The sequence below is a fragment of the Pogoniulus pusillus genome, chromosome 34, assembly GCF_015220805.1.
Source record: "Pogoniulus pusillus isolate bPogPus1 chromosome 34, bPogPus1.pri, whole genome shotgun sequence".
NCBI lineage: Eukaryota > Metazoa > Chordata > Aves > Piciformes > Lybiidae > Pogoniulus > Pogoniulus pusillus.
In genome coordinates, this window is record NC_087297.1 from 14,508,600 (window position 1) to 14,524,169 (window position 15,570).

Sequence of the window (15,570 nt, forward strand, 5' to 3'; positions counted from 1 at the left end):
AGAGGAATGAGCACAGAAATGTTCTGCTGTCAGCACTCGGAGCAGAAACCTCTGTGTCCTGTGTCTCTAATGCATGGCCCCCGCATCTCTGTCCTCCCTGGCAGTCCCTGCAGTGTTTTCCAGCCTCCTACAGCCAGGTTGGGCTTTGGTTTAAAAGTTAGGAATGCTCAGGAAATGACAGAGTTTAGCCAGTGGCAAATCAGTGAAATTAGAAGTTGGCCTCTTGCCACCCAAAACAGAGACCTGCTCCTAATGTGTTGACTCCAAGCTCATAACGTTTCTGGCAAATGGAGCATGAGATGCCCTGTCAGGGCTGTGGGGATGGTCACAGCAGCAGAGGACAGGGCAGCAGTGGGAAGGGGGCAGGCTCCCAGCTGCAGCACTGCTGAGGTTAAAGCTGCCAGATGGTCTTACTTGGTTCACCCCCCAGGTACCCTGGGGTGCTCCTTAACTCCACTGTCACTGCCATCCCTCTGCAGTGTGCTGACTTAGGAAGGCAAGGCAGAAGTGCTGCTCCAGCTCTGGCCTCCTTGTACAGAGGAAGCCTTCATCTCCTGCTGGCCTCCCTTGATGTGCTGGGACAGGAAGACTGTGGCCAGCAGGTCTGGGGTGTGACTGTCCTCCTCTGCTCTGCACTGCTGAGGCCACACCTCAAGCCCTGGGCTCAGTTTTGTGCCATTCACTGCAAGAAGGATATTGAGGGGCTGGAGCAGGTCCAGAGGTGGGCACTGAAGCTGGTGAAGGGTCTGGAGAACAGGGCTGGCGAGGGACAGCTGAGAGAGCTGGAGGTGTTCAATGTTCTACAGAGGAGGCTCCTCCAACCCCAGCAATTGTTCTGTGATTCCAACCCCAGCCTAATGCAGCGAAGAAAGTGAATATTAAAAGGGAAAGGTCTGAACTCAGCCTCGCCCAGTGAAGTCCCTCCAGGTAGACGTGAAAGAGCCGTGGCAGCTCGGCGGAGTGTCTGGCTGGGAGCGCGGTTTAAGGAGCCCGGCGCTGGCTCGCTCGGGAGGGCTCCGCAGGTGCCTGCTGTGGCGCTTGTGCCACTCTCCTATCATGATCCAGACCTGACTGACTCTTTTCTCTTCTGCTTCGCCTCCCAGTCCACCCCAGATAGAGAATACTCAGACCTTTGTGTCCTGGAAAGCTCCAGTTGCACCTCTCATAAAGAGCAGAAAATGACCTCAGCCTTGGGCGTGCGCTCGGAGCTGCGAGGCGCCTGCAGCGTGCCGCCCGCAAGCGCTGGCCGTGTGTGTGCTGCGGTGCGGGGAGAGGGGGATGCTGAAATGCCCAACCCTGCCGCTAAAGAATGACTTGCTTATGGGGCTCACTGACCTGTTAAATGCAAACAGCTGCTGGAGGTGTTCAGGATCCGAATGAATTACCCACCCAAGGCTAACCAGGCATATCAGCCCTCAGCCTGCTCCCTCCCAGCAGTCACCTCCGCCGGCGTTTCACTGCTGGAAAAAATGACTGTTTGGTTAGAGGTGGAGCTGCTCAGGGCAGAGCTGAGCTTTTCCAGCACTGACAATAAGGCTTTGTGGTGGCTGTTACTGTGCTCTTCAGCTCCGCTCCACTAAACCCACCAAAGAGCTTCAGATCTCCCATGGCTGTCCTCAGTCATGCTCTGACCATATCCTTGCTGATCATTTATCACAGAATGGCTCAGGCTGGAAAGGAGCTCAGAGCCCTTCTACTCTACTCCAGCCACTCCCCCGCCCCGTCATGGGCAGGGACCCCTCTCAACTAGACTCAGCTGCCCAAGACCTCATCCAGCCTGGCCTTGAACATCCCCAGGCAGGAGGCAGCCACAGCCTCCCCGGGCAGCTTGTGCCAGACTCTCACCATCATTGTGCGGGAGAACTTCTTCCTCAGCTTCAGCCTAACCCTGCTCTGCCTCAGCTTCAAACCATTCCCCCTTGGCCTGTCTCTAGACACTCTTACAAAAAGTTTCTCTGCAGTCTTCCTGCAGGATCCCTTCAGGCACTGGCAGGCAGCTCTGAGGTCCCCCTGGAGCCTTCTCTTCTCCAGGCTGAATATCCTCAGCTCGCTCAGCCTGTGCTCACAGCAATTCCACAGCTCCAGCCCATAGCTCATCTCTGTTGCCTCCTCTGGCCTCACTCCAGCAGCTCTGTGTCCTCCTTCTGCTGGGGACAGCAGAACTGGAGGCAGGATTGGAAGTGAGGTCTGAGCAGAGTCAGTTTATGCTAAGGGCTTGCTGGGGCTGGGGAAGGAAGGTGAACCTGAGCAGTGTGAAGGGTTTGTGTCATCCCTTGGATCCCAGCTGCACTCTTCTGTCAGTCAGCATCAAACAAGATCTTGAGTGTGGTGGTGGTGGCTCTGGTAGGTGCTAGGGATGAAGATTTTAGTGATGCTCATCTGGGGCTTGATTGGTTGCAATCATTCTGTCTTCACGACCCTGCTGTGCATGGGTGAGGTTTGGTCCTTGTTGTGGCCATGCTACAGAACCTTCAGTGGTGTTGTGGGAGAGAGCTGCTCAGCTGTCCGTGCCTGCTGATGGCTGTGCAGGAGGAACCATCAGGTTGCCTCCCTTTGCTCTTGCTTTCTCTGGCAGCCCAGCTGGAGGCAGGCAGAGCTGGTCTTCAGCCAGCAGATGACATCTGCCTTCATGCTTGCTGCATGGTCATTTCTCCCCACTTTCTCCCCTTCCAGGCTGGCAGTGGCAATGTGAGGTCATTGTACTTACAGGAGAAGGTCTCTGATCAGCAGGTCAGTAAGTGCTTGATGTTGGATCAGCTGTTCTGCAGACAGGTTGATGTCACAATGCTAATAGGTGGCCTTAGTGTCGTGCCATCAGATGCTACCCCAAAACAGGTTCCTAGGCTGAGAGATTTATTACAGGCTAATAAACTCATTTAATAGCTCTGTTTAAAGATGCTCAGGATGAGGCAATAAACACAGACGCTGGTCTCCAGAGCTGTTGGTCCTCCCCGCGTCTGTTCCCAGTCGCTGGCTGTTGTTTAACCAGCATAAACAACTCTCTTGTTAAATCAGGAATCACTCTGGAGCTGGGCTGGGAGCATTCCCACAACATTTGGTGCAGATGTTGTGAGGCTGTAAAAAAACTCTGCAAAGTGCCCTCTGCTCAAGCTGGATATTTCCGGATCAGGAACAAGGAGGGCAAAGAGAAGGAGTGCTCAGAGTGCCGTAAATTGTGCCTTGTGCCTGCTGGTGCCTGTGTGCTGGGGGTGACAGGGAGAACTGGGAAGCTGCTCCATGGCAGAACATAACCTGCCAGAGAATGCTGCAAGGTTGTGGACTGCCCCAACGCTGAGCTGGCTGCAGCTTAGAATGGTTGTTCTGCAGGTGCCACCATTCAGGAGGTGTCCTCAGAAACTTCAGTGCCCAACCCAAAATGACCTTCAAAGCTGCCTTAGGGGATGTCACCATCCCAGAGCCCATGCAGCAGGAGGAGACCTTGCAGAACTGCAGTGGAAGTGGTGGCTCGAGCAAGGCAACCCAGCAGTGAAGAGATGTGAGGTGCTGCAACAGCATCTCAAGAGGAGTGATTTTGGTTTCCAGTGTGAACACTTCACTGTTCTGGCAAATCCTTAAGAAAAGCCCAAATGACTCTGAACGTCTCTGAGCATGGAGTGACAGAATGGCAGGGGCTGGAAGGGACTTCTGGAGACCAGAGAGTCCAAGCCTCCTGTTACCTAGGGCAGGTCACACAGAAACAGATGTCCACAACCTCTCTGGGCAGCCTCAGGCCCCAGAAGTTTCTCCTCGTGCTGAGGTGCAGCTGGATGCCCACATGTGGGCTACAGCAGGGAGAGGCTCTGCTGCTGAGTCCCTGCCATTGTGCAGGGGTCCCCAGACTGCTCAAGGGCTTCTTGCAAACACTGCTCGGGGAAACCTCCAAACCCTCTTTGCTTCCAGGAGGTGCATCTGTCTCAAATCAAACAAAGCAAAACAAAAGCCTGCATCCTGAGACCCTGGAGACAGAGAGGAGAGGAATTTTTGGGGAAAAAATGATGAAGTGGCAAAGGCCTAGGTGGGGGCTTGGGTCTGAAGAGAGCTGAGCAGAAAACAGACATCACCCTGTTTGTTTGTGGGGTGTATTTGCTTTGACAGTGGAAATGATGCTTTATTTACAGGCCTGCCACTGCCTGCTGCTAGAAGGCAGCATTCCCTCTCCCAGGGAGCACCTATGAACAAGTGGGATGGGAGGGCAGAGCAGTCAGGCTCTCTCTGTACCTCTCCTTTGCTGCTTTCTCTCGTGCTGAGACCTGCGTTGTTGCTCTCTCGCTGTCTGGACCAATCTGACTGGAGCAAATGAAAGCTGGAGCTGACATTTTATTCCTGTTAAACAAACAGGCAGCCTTGAGAACACAGCCCAGTGTGTTATGAATTATAGCTGCAGTGCACCAAGTCACATTCTTGCTTGACAGAAAGCGATGCTGGCCGGGATCTGATTGTAGGACTCAAAGTGTCCTGCTTCAAAAATAGCTAATTAAAAACCTTGTCTGTTTCTCTGGGATGCACTGAGGCAGGATGAAAGGAAGTGCACGGCTGGTGTGGCTGTGTTAGCTTTCACACACTCAATTAGGGCTCTCAGACAGCAGGGAAGGAATGAGGGATCCTGTGAAAAAGCATCTGCTGAGCAGATCCTTGCGGAGGGCTCTGAGTCATGGCTGTGTACAGTACACGGCTTTAAAGGCAGGGTTTGGATGCATTAAATGTTGATCCATGTAATCCTTCCTTGTCTCAGCTGTTTATCTCTAGTGGCAAGGTCACTCAGCCTGTTCTGTGGCTCACGTTGAATGTTAACCCAGAGCCACCAGCCGTCCCGTGCGGCTGCGTGATTCAAGCAGCAACCACCAAGAACCCCTCAGGACTGCAGGTATTTGGATCCTGATTTCAAATCTTGGCAATTTGGGGGAAAAAAAATCTCATTTTGCTGCTGCAGGTCTTGCTTTCCAGGGCAGGGGTGAGGACTTGGCTCCCATTGCATTGTGCTCGGTCCAGCATCGAGATGCACTTGGAGCTTGCCCCACTTGCTGCACCAAGACACGCTCAGTTCCTTGCTGGATCAGGGTTGCTGCCCTCAACATTGTGCCTCTTCATGTGAGAATATCAAAACTACTTCTTAATGTCAAGCTGGGTGATCCAATTGGTAGCCAGTTGTTACCAAGTGCTAGCCAAGCTGTGCTCACCCAGGCAGCAGCTAACCCACACTCAGCATTTCTGTTCGTTCCCTAACCCAGAATTTACACTGAGCTAGAAGGAGCCGTGGGGGATTTTCTTGCTATTGCTTTTAGCTGCAGAAATCTGACCTGCAGCCCCGAGAGCTGCATGTGCTGCCCATCTGCATGAAGCAAATACCTTCACTGGCATCTCTCGCTCGGTTGTCTAAACAGGTCCCTAAGTGTGTTTGCAGGCTCTGAGTCCGCAGTAGTCTGATTTACGTGATCTGACGCCATCAGGATGTGATGGGGATTCAGTGCTCTCATTCGTTCAGAAAACCGGCCTCTAAATTGTTTCACAGGATCCCAGCACGGCAGAGACCTTAGAGCAGCCTTCCAGGACCTGAAGGGGCTACAGGAGAGCTGGGGAGGGACTCTGGACAAGAGCTGGCAGTGACAGAATGAGGGGGAATGGACTGAAGCTGGAAGGGGGGAGACTGAGACTGGTGGTCAGGAAGAAGCTGTTTACAGTGAGGGTGGTGAGACTGGCACAAGTTGCCCAGGGAGGCTGTGGACGCCCCCTCCCTAGAGGTGCTCAAGGGCAGGCTGGATGAGGCGTCCCTGCCTGTGGCGGGGCTTGGCACTGGGTGACCTTTAAGGTCCCTTGCAAGCCAAAACACACCATGAGGGCAGCTCTCTGTCCCCTCCCGGCTCTGCTGCCAGCGGCACGGGGGTCGGCGCTGGTGCCTGCCGGGCGCTGCGCGGCGCCTGCGGCGGGGTCTGGTCCCCGCGGGCGAGGGGCGCTGGCGGCTCGCTGCAGCCTCATTCTTCCGTTCAATAGCGACACGGCCTGGAAGTGTCGGGCATGCTAATCAGCGAGACCTCCCTGTGGGAACCTGTGCTGCGGGGCCGCTTCACAGCCGGAGGCAGACAGGGCTGTTGACACAGGCTGTCAGAAAGGCTTCAGGGCTTTGAAAGGAAATCTTAATCTTCTTTATTCGTGTGTGAACAGGCCCGAGCCCGCGGCCGCGCCCGCCGCGCAGCGCCTGCCCCGGCGCAGGGTTGCTAGGCTCGGGGCAGGGTTTGTTTGCTTCTGCCCACATTGTAGGGCCGGGGCCGCAAATGAAGCCCTGTCTGCCACAGAGCCCCGCTTTGCCGCCTCTGTTTGCAGAGACATGGCAACCCGCGGCGCAATGCGGAGGAATTCGAGGCAGCGCGGAGCGGTGCCGGTGGCCGCGCAGGGCGCGGGGCCGAGCGGGGCGCGGGCAGGCGCTGCTGGGGCAGGCGCTGCGGGGGCAGGCGCTGCGGGGGCCGCCGCTCCCCGCACGGTGTCCGGCCGGGCGGGGGGCAGAAGAAGCGCTGTTCAGCGCCTGCACTCCCGATTCCTGTTGAAGCGCTCACGCAGCCCACTAAAAGAGGCTTTGTCCGGCGTGCACAAGCGAGGAAAACGCGGAGTGAGAGATGCTGCTGCTGGGCGCCTTCTGATCGCTGTGGCAGCCACTGTTGCACAGTGAAACCGGATTTTACAGAGAGAACCCTGTTGCTCTGCAGGTTGGATCCTGCTCTGCTGCTGGGGCTCAGAAGTGAGGGCAGGGGAAATGAAATGGTTGGGGCTGTGGTGCTGAGCAGGCTGCACCCCACGCGTGGCTCTGCTCTGTAAGGCTCAGCTCCGTTTTAGAAACACATCAATAATGCAGAACCCAAGCCCTGAGTGTTCCTCTGCCCCTCAATGCTTAGCTATGTTTTAAACCTCATTTGTGAACCAACCTCTGCCTGTGTCTGTGCTGTTAGATGCTTAAGGTGTGTTTTATACCTGATTTATGTCTCCCAAGCATTTAACAGCGCAGACACAGGCAGGGGTTGGTTCATAAATAGATAAACAGGGTATAAAACATATTTATAAATCAGCAGCAAGGAGAAGCAGAGGAGAAACAGCACCTATTAAAAAAAGGGGGTTCTCTTTCAGCACCTGTTAATAACAAGGAGAGGAAAAGGGACTTATTTTGGGAGCAATCTTCCCCTTGCCACTTACTGTTGAAGCTAATTGGCAGCCTCTTGCTTCTCAGTTTTACAGCAGTTTATATTATCTCAGCTATAAAATTTCATATTGAAACTTGGCCAAATGTCATACTTGCCACTGTGGGCTTTGGAGCAATTAAAAGGGAGGGGAAATAAAATAACAAAGGATATAAAATGGAAGAGAGGAGAGGTGAAAACAGAAGCGAGGATGGATGGGCAGAGGGGAGTTTAGAGGCTGAAGCTGTTGGCTTGTTCTGCTCTGCTGACGTGACAAAGCTTGTCCTACACAGCACTGCCTGAGACCTCGGCCCCCAGAGTCTGATAGAACATGTGAGTCTGGGCTCCTGTGGAGGGGGAAGAACAAGCAAACAGTTTCTCCTCTTGTTTTCTTCCCATCGCAGCCCCCAGCCCCAGGTCTTTTTGCTCCAGTGAGCAGAGAGGAGGCATGGCAAAGCCATCACCGGTGGCAGCTCAGTGAAGTTCTGCCCAGCCTGAGGAGCATTCAGCCCATGGCTTTTCCATGGGTGCTGGGAGCTGAGTGTGAGGGATGTTGGGCAGCTGCAGGCTCTGAGCCACAGGGCTCTTTGTTCTGTTTTCTTCCAGGTTTTCTCCACCTTCCTCCAGGTACAGAGGTGTGCTGACACCTTCTCCTGTCCGTCTGAGCAGCTTCTCCTTGCCATGGGCAGTGCTGAGCTCCTTGCCAGTTCTGTAAGCCTCATTCTGGAGGGACTCCCCTCCAGTGCTATAACATACAGTGGCTGTTGCTGCATGCTTTGCTTCTTCCTCCTCCACCTTAGATATTTAGCCTTAAAACTCTAGAATATGGGCAAAGCCTGAAGTCTTTGTGCTGAGGAGCTCTCCTGTGCGATTTTGGAATGAGAGGGCATCTGTGAGGGCAGGCTCCTAGAAGGAAAGCTGCTGGCACTGGCGCTTGTTGGCTGTTTCTCTGTTGGAGAGGCTACTGAAATCCTGTGGGGTTTGCTACTCAGATACCTCACAGAGGTAGAGGCTTTTGTTGTCTTTATGTCCCCTTCACCAAGACATCCACACAGCTCAGGTAGCCTCCTCCCTGGACAACTAAGAGGTGAAGATGTCTTCTCCTGCACAAAGCCAGGCAGCTTCTCTTTGTGCTTGCACTCAGCATTTCTCTCATTAGCTCTGTGCCTGGGTGGCAATCTGTGCTGTCCCTGCGGCATGGAGTGTGCTGCCCAGGGAGGTGGTGGAGTCACCATCCCTGGGGGTGTTCCAGGAACATGTGGCCATGGTTTAATGGCTGTGGAGGTGTTGGATTGGTGGCTGGGTGATCTCAGAGGGCTTTTCCAGCCCAAACAACTCTATAATCAATACATTCTCCTTGTTTATTCATCAAGTGACTTCCCCTGTATCTGCTTCTCCTCTGGAGGTAGCTTCCTAGAGCCTCTCCCAGCTTTATCTTCTTCTCTCCAAGGTTTGCTGCTCGATTTGCCATCAGCAATGCCATACCTTGCTCTGGTCTTTGCTCTGCAATGCAGGTCAGGGACTGTGCTGGTTTCTCTGGATGTGGAGCAGTACTTGATGGTCTCAGATGTTTTAGCTGGTGTGCAGGGGTTTCTGGAAGCTGGGCAGAGAGCTGGGGGCTGTGTGCTGCATGAGGTGCACTCCATCTTTCAGGCAGGCAGTGTTCCTCCCCCTCCCCCCTTCCTTCAGGCTTTATTCTGGAGGTCTAAGTTTACAACAAAAGAAACAAAAAGGGTTTTATATAAATGGAAAAGCAAACGGAGCCCAGCTCATGTTACAGCTCAGCCTTCTGACAGCCAGCAACGGAGATCTGCCCTACTTAGAGGCCTCTCTTTGCTCTGAACTGGGAGGGAGCTTTTAATATCCCCTGAGCTCTGAGTGCTCTCTGATGGGACCTTCAGCTCCAGCTTGGGATGAGCCCAGCCTCTGACAGAAGCTGTCTGCAGTGAGAGCAGCAGGGGAACCCTTCTGCCCTTCCCTGCATCCCCTGGGTTGCAGGCGCTGAGCAGGGCACAGGTGATGAGTGGGGTGCAGGCACTGTGTGAGGTGCAGGTGCTGGGCAGGGTGGAGGTGCTGAGCGGGGTGCAGATGAGTGGGGTGCAGGTGCTGAGCAGGGTGTAGGCACTGTGTGAGGTGCAGGTGCTGAGCAGGGTGTAGGCACTGTGTGAGGTGTAGGTGCTGAGCAGGGTGTAGGCACTGTGTGAGGTGCAGGTGCTGAGCAGGGTGTAGGCACTGTGTGAGGTGTAGGTGCTGAGCAGGGTGTAGGCACTGTGTGAGGTGCAGGTGCTGAGCAGGGTGTAGGCACTGTGTGAGGTGCAGGTGCTGAGCAGGGTGTAGGCACTGTGTGAGGTGCAGGTGTTGTGAGTGCCCAGCGAGCTGCAGTGGGCTGCAGAGCCGAGACCTGCTTTGGCTGCCGACGGTCAGCAGTGCTGCTGATCAGACTGGGGCAAGGAGGTAGCTCTCTGGAGCTTTTCTGTCCTCGGAGCTGGGTGGAGGCTGCCCAACAATGCTGCTGGTGTTTAAATCGGAGTGGGTGCTTTAACTTAAAGCAGAGCCAGAATGCCTCAGCTGGGCGAAAGCTCAACCCAAACTTCTTAGCTGCCTTGAGGCCAGGCAGTGTCTGGGGGGTTCAAGAGCTTTCTGTGTTCAGACAGAGCAGAAATCATTCTCTTGTGCACTGGAAGTTATGGAGGAGTCATTCCCACTTCACGAGGTGTTCTGTGCTGAAAACAAACCAAGTCTCAGCCTGGTGGAGCTGGAAGGGACCTCTGGAGAGCATCTAGTCCAACCCCACCTGCTCCAGCAGGGGCACCCACAGCAGCCTCCCCGGGTGGGTTTAGAATCTCCCCTACCTCTCTGGGCAGACTGCTGCAGGGCTGTAACTCCTACTTTGTCCAGGCTGTCTGGGTGTGCAGAACCCCTTCGGGCCGTGGAGCAAAGGTGCAGGACGATTCTAGGTGGTGAACAGCTGAGGAAGCTGCAGAGTGTGGTGCAGCCCCTGCTGCCAGGCAGAGTGCTGCCAGGCAGAGTGCTGCCAGGCAGAGTGCTGCCAGGCAGAGTGCTGCCAGGCAGAGTGCTGCCAGGCAGAGTGCTGCCAGGCTGTGTGGTGGCATCGCTGCAGCTCCGGGCCGAGCTGATTTGTGGGTGGCAGAAAAGTTCTCCTATTTTTCAGTTCTGCCCTTAAAATGAGCCCAGGCCTGTGGCCTGTGCAACAGCAAAGGCTTTGGAGGCCCCAGCAGAAGATGGAAAGTGTGGTCACTGGCAGGAGCGGCCTGCAGCGGATGTGTTCTGTGGCTAAATCCCTGCCTGGCTTCCTGCAGCATTATCTCAGCCCATAAAAATGAGTGCAGAGAATGAGACTGTGGGGCAGGGCTGGGCAGAGCAGCGCAAGCAGGGCACGCAGGGCGTCCCACACCTCCTTCCCACCAGCTTCCTTCAGTCTCATCAGCTCCTTCCCTGACTTCCCTTGCCCTGTGTTAAGCTTTCTGGGTCTGCAGGCAAGGACATCACAGAACCATGGAATTGTCTGGGTTGGGAGAGTCCTCTGAGATCATCCAACCATCCACCCAACTCCCACTGTGGCCATTAAACCATGGCCCCAGGTGCCTCCAGGGATGGGGACTCCAAGCCCCCTGGGCAGCCTGTGTTTTAATTTAGATCTGTTTTATACCCCCATCTGCTTCTCTGCTCTGTGCTGCTCAGCCTAGCTTCTGCTTCCCAGGGTGCTGGGCAGTGAGTTCTCTCTTCACTCCAGAGCCATCCCTCCCAGTTCTGGGGAGGAATGCAGAAGGGAAGCTGGCTGACTGCTCTGCTGCTCTTCAATTGCAGATCTGCTAAAGGGGAGGTATTTTGTGTGTGTCGTGGGGAAGATCCTTTGGTCTCTGCTGGCAGGAGGCAGGCTGATGGCAGGAGGCCCTCTTATGGCTCTGGCTGTCCCCTGGGAAATGCTGCATGTGGCTGTGCAGATCTGCCTCCTCTCTGGCTGGCCAGCTCTGCCAGTGGCTTTGGGTACAGTGAGCTTTGCCTTCTCCTGGGCGGAAAACACCCACTTGGACTGCTTGCCCTTTGGCAGCCTGGGCTGCAGCACTGCTAGGCTCAACCTGGAGCCTGCTCTGCAGATGACAGAGTAGAAAATGAGTGTGCAGGGCCTGAGCAGGGCACTGCTGCAGCTCCGGGGGAGAAGACTCCATCCCACTTTGTAACAGCCCTGGCAGAGGGAAGCCAAGAGCCCCCCGGGGGGCCGCAGGGGGTTTTGGTTCTCAGTCTGAGTTTGCTCCTGAGCTTTTTCTTCCCCTGACAATGGGCTCTTGCTGTGTGCTTCTCATGCCTGAGCCCTGCAGCCAGGAGGTATTGTGCCATCTGCCCAGGAGTCAACACTGCAGGTCAGGCTAATTTAAACTGGCACTTTTCATCTCCCTATGCCTGTGTGCATTACGTTTAATAGTTTAAGTGAGTGATTGCATCTCCTGACCCTGTGGCAGAGGATAAAGCTCCTGTTGGTGTTTTTCTGTTACCCGCAGTTATCAGGATGGGGACGTTTGATCCTCTGGTGCACAACGTGGGCAAAGCAGTGCTGATGCTCAGCTTTTGCTGTAGGAGCACTTGGGGGGTTGAAATTCATTTTTTATTCCCCCGTCTGACACAGAATCATTTTGGGTGGAAAAGCCTTTTAAGCTCATCCAGTCCAACCAATCTCTAACCCCACCAAGGCTGGTGCTGAGCCACATCCCTCAGCACCACGGCTCTGTGCTATTTGATTCTTGCTGAGAGGCAAGAAGGCAAAATTCTCTGTGGTGGAGCTTTGTAAACTTAATCTTGGACTGAAAAGTGTAAATGTAGAAATCAAAGTTCATCTTTCTTCTTCACACTGCCAGTGAAAATTTATGGGGCCAGCTGTTTGCCAGAAGACAAAGAGGAGAGGTGAATGATGATCCTGGAGCAAAATCATGCTTTGGATGCTATGGCAAGAGCAACCTGCACAGCATTGCTTCCCTTTGAGCTCTGCAGGGAGCTCTGAGGAGCTGGCTGCCTGGACTGGCAGAGCCATCAGACTTGGGGGGGCTGGTAAAGGAAAGACCTGCCCTGAGTGTGACAGGTGCTGTGCAGCCCAGAGGAACACCTGAGGCTTCCTGCTTGATTTAATTCCCCATCTTCTTTTTCCTCCTCCTTCCAGCTCTTTCCCTGGCTTGCTGCTTCTCCAGGACACCACGTTTCCAGCATTGACCTCTTTCCATCCCTGGAGAAACAGAATCATTGCTGAGGAGTGGAAGGGGAAGAGGCTCCACACAAGTATTTATTTCTTGGACAGAACCCAGGACTCCTCTTGACTAGAATTGGCTGCTCCAGCCTGGCCCTGAGCGCCCCCAGGGAGGCATCCACAGCCTCCTTGGGAGATGTTAAAAAGTGAGTAGGCTCTGGGACATGGAGCAGTGGTGATGGAGGTGTTGGGCTGGACTTGGAGGTCTGTCCCAGCGTCAGTGAATCTGTGTGTTTAATGCCCGTGCTGGTGTTAGGTCAGTGCTTGGACTCAGTCTCAGAGGTCTTTTCCAATGCAAACAATTCTGTGTTTCTGTGCCCGAGGTGCCAGAGTCAATGTTTGTGCAGGAGGTACGAGTGCCACACCTACCCTCTGCTGCGGTGGTGCCAGAGCTGGTGTGAGGAGCACAGCCAGGCTGAATCACCCCTGAGCAGGGCAGGGGAGCACAAATGCCACACGCAGCTGACCCTGGTCCTGCACTGTTGGATGCCATCTCCTCTTCCTGCCTTCATCCGGGGATGAAGCAAACACAACCAACAGGGTTTTAAACTGACCTGGAAAGAAGTCAACTTCTCCAGCAGCAGTGGCAGTGTTTTCAGTACTAGCCCTTATCTCTTAATACTGTTTCTCACATCTGCTGCACTGAAATCCCCTGGAACGTGGTTATTTATGCTTTATTCATCAAAATGTCACTGCAAAGTAATTCTGCCCATTACTGTGAGTTAAATATGGTGGTGCAGGTAAAGGTTACCTGTCCAGAAGCTGGATCCATAATTGAGCAGGAGGACTAATGGCATATTAGACCATTGGAGAGAGAGGGAAATGATGATAAGCTGTAATGGTGACTTCATTGGCTGCTATAAATCTGGCAGTGCAATGATGTCACATAGAGCTGTGTGTTTAAAAAGACATTAAAGTAGTCCAGCAAGGCAAGGCAGAAGGGGCTGAGGATGACACCTTGATATTAATGCAGAGCACGCTCCAGGGCAGCCCCAGAGCAGTGCCTAAGGAAGGGCCTTTGCAAGTGCAGTTAATACGTCCAGCAACGCCCATTACGGGCAGTAAACCAGCTGAAGAGCCTGCAGAACCACCGTTTGTTAGCTGAGACGTCTGCTGCTTGCACAGCGTGACAGAAACGTGAGGGCCTCGCTGCTGCCTGCAATCCTGGGCTGCCTGAACCGCAGAAGCACCACGGCAGAGGGCAGGGAGCAGAGGGAAGGAAGGGGCTGGCGGCCAGCAGGAGCAGCAGTGCTGGGGAGGGATTTGGCTTCCTCTGCTTCCTGCAGAACCCGAGATGTTACTCTGCACAACAAAAACGGACCAACCACTGGGCATCTTCCTAGCGTTCAGATCCAGCCCTGCCTGTTGTGCTCAGCCCTTGCTGCCAGGGCAGTGCCTTTCCACCTGCCAAGCGCCAGGGTCACCGAGGGTGAACATTTCTGACGGTGCCCACGGAGCTGTCCCTTCTGCTCCCTGCTGGGCACTCTGGGGCTGTGCTCAGGGCAGCCTGGCAATAGGTGAGGATATTGTACAGCAAGCTGCTGGCAAAACCCAGGCTGGACTTGGTGGTGCTTGATGGAGTAAGAAAGCCACAGTGCCGGACGGGCTGTGGCACTTGGCTAGGTGCAGCCAGTAACAGACACTGCTGAGGTTGCTTCCCGATGTCAGGAAGGGTTGGCAGTGCTGCGTGGGACAGCTGCTGCTGTGATAGGTTTCCTGTCTGTTGCAACCCTGCAGCCTTCCCCCCCGTTATGCAGAGACTTGCATCCACTGGGCATGGCTGACACAGGAACGAGCCAAAGGCACTCTTCAGCTCTGGGGACACTGGGATTGGTGGGATGCTCTTAAAGGGGAACCTCTCCCAGTTATTGTATGGCTTTGGGACAGAGCAGTTTGAGCAGGTTTTGCTGGCAGTGCCATGCTGCCATGCAGTGGTTCTCACCTCAAGGATTTCTTCTGACTTTAACCTCTGGGTTGTCTCCTTCAGCCAGTCCTGCCTGCTGAGCAGATGCTGCTTTTGACAGTGCAACCATAGCTGCACTGGGTGCTAGAGGCTCAGAGGAGTGTTCTACTTCCAGAAGAGATCATGCTCAGGCTGGTGTCAGAGCAACCATCCTGTGCCACCACTAGCCTGAGGTCGGAGGTGGTGACAAGCTGTGTTCTGTGGCATTGAGCTCTCCCCGACGCTTGCTGCTTTGTGCTGCTGTTGCAGAGCTTGTTCTGCACCTCTCGAATCTCTGCTGCAGTGTGAGTGCTCAGGAGGGAGAGTGGAGGTGCTTATGGGGTTACAAGGCGATCAAGGCCCATCACTGCCCTTGAGGCATCCGGCAAGAGGAAGCTGCTGCTGGGCTGTGGTAATTCACAGCCCTTTTACACAGCCTTTGCAGCCTCCTGCCGAAGCCAACCTCACCTGCTTAGCTGGAGGCTTCCCCTGCTGGGTCACTTGGAGTTTGTTTTGAGGGCCAGAGCTGACCTCAGCTATTGACAAGCGATGGACAAAAGTACTCGGGTGCTAACGAAGGCTGTCCTTTGTGTGCTGTGGACTGGCTGGGCTTGATTTTAACAAGGGCTGAGCTCAATCCATCTGGAAGTGAGGAGCTGATCACTTCAAAGAGATAAAGCAGGAGGGACAGTGCCCAGCTCAGCTGTCTGGGCTGGTTCCTAAGCCAGCAGAGGGGCTCTGAAAATGTGGTTTGACTGAGTTGAAGGAGAAGTGCAAATTTTACTGCTCAGCTTTGCGTAGGCTCTCTAATTCCATTCCAAGTGTTATGGAGGTCTGATGTTTGAATAAGGCCAAGTCATCTTTTAATGCCTAGCTGGCTCCCATAAAAGGCTGGGAAGTCTTTGATCTGTGCAAAAGAGATCACCAGGGAGAAGCCTCTGCTTCTGTTTGCCCAAATGCTGCAAGCAGAGTCTCCAGGCTGTAGCTAAAGCAATATTGGTTTGTGTCTGGGGCAGGCCTGGGGATTTGCATGTAAAAGGGACAGTAGCAGCCCTGTCCTGGGATCTGCAGTGGAGGAGAAAGGCAAAGGTGGATCCGAGAGCCTGGCGTGGATCTGGTGCCTTGTAGGACAGGCGTGGGCTGGCCTCAGGGAGTCAGGAAATTGTCTGACTTGGAGAAGACCTCTGCTCGGGGGTCCAGCCATCAAC

At 54.3% G+C, this 15,570-nt stretch overlaps 1 long non-coding RNA gene across 3 annotated transcripts in view; it reads left to right on the forward strand.

The window, feature by feature from the left end:
- LOC135189779 (uncharacterized) overlaps positions 1-15,570 on the forward strand; it is a 33,019-nt gene that overhangs the window by 6,204 nt on the left and 11,245 nt on the right. For 2 of the 3 annotated variants that reach the window (XR_010308295.1, XR_010308294.1), the window contains exon 2: positions 12,337-12,566. The exons of the other annotated variant lie outside the window; for it this stretch is intronic. This is a non-coding gene — a long non-coding RNA (uncharacterized LOC135189779). The remainder of the gene's footprint in view (positions 1-12,336; positions 12,567-15,570) is intronic. 3 annotated transcript variants of the gene reach the window in all.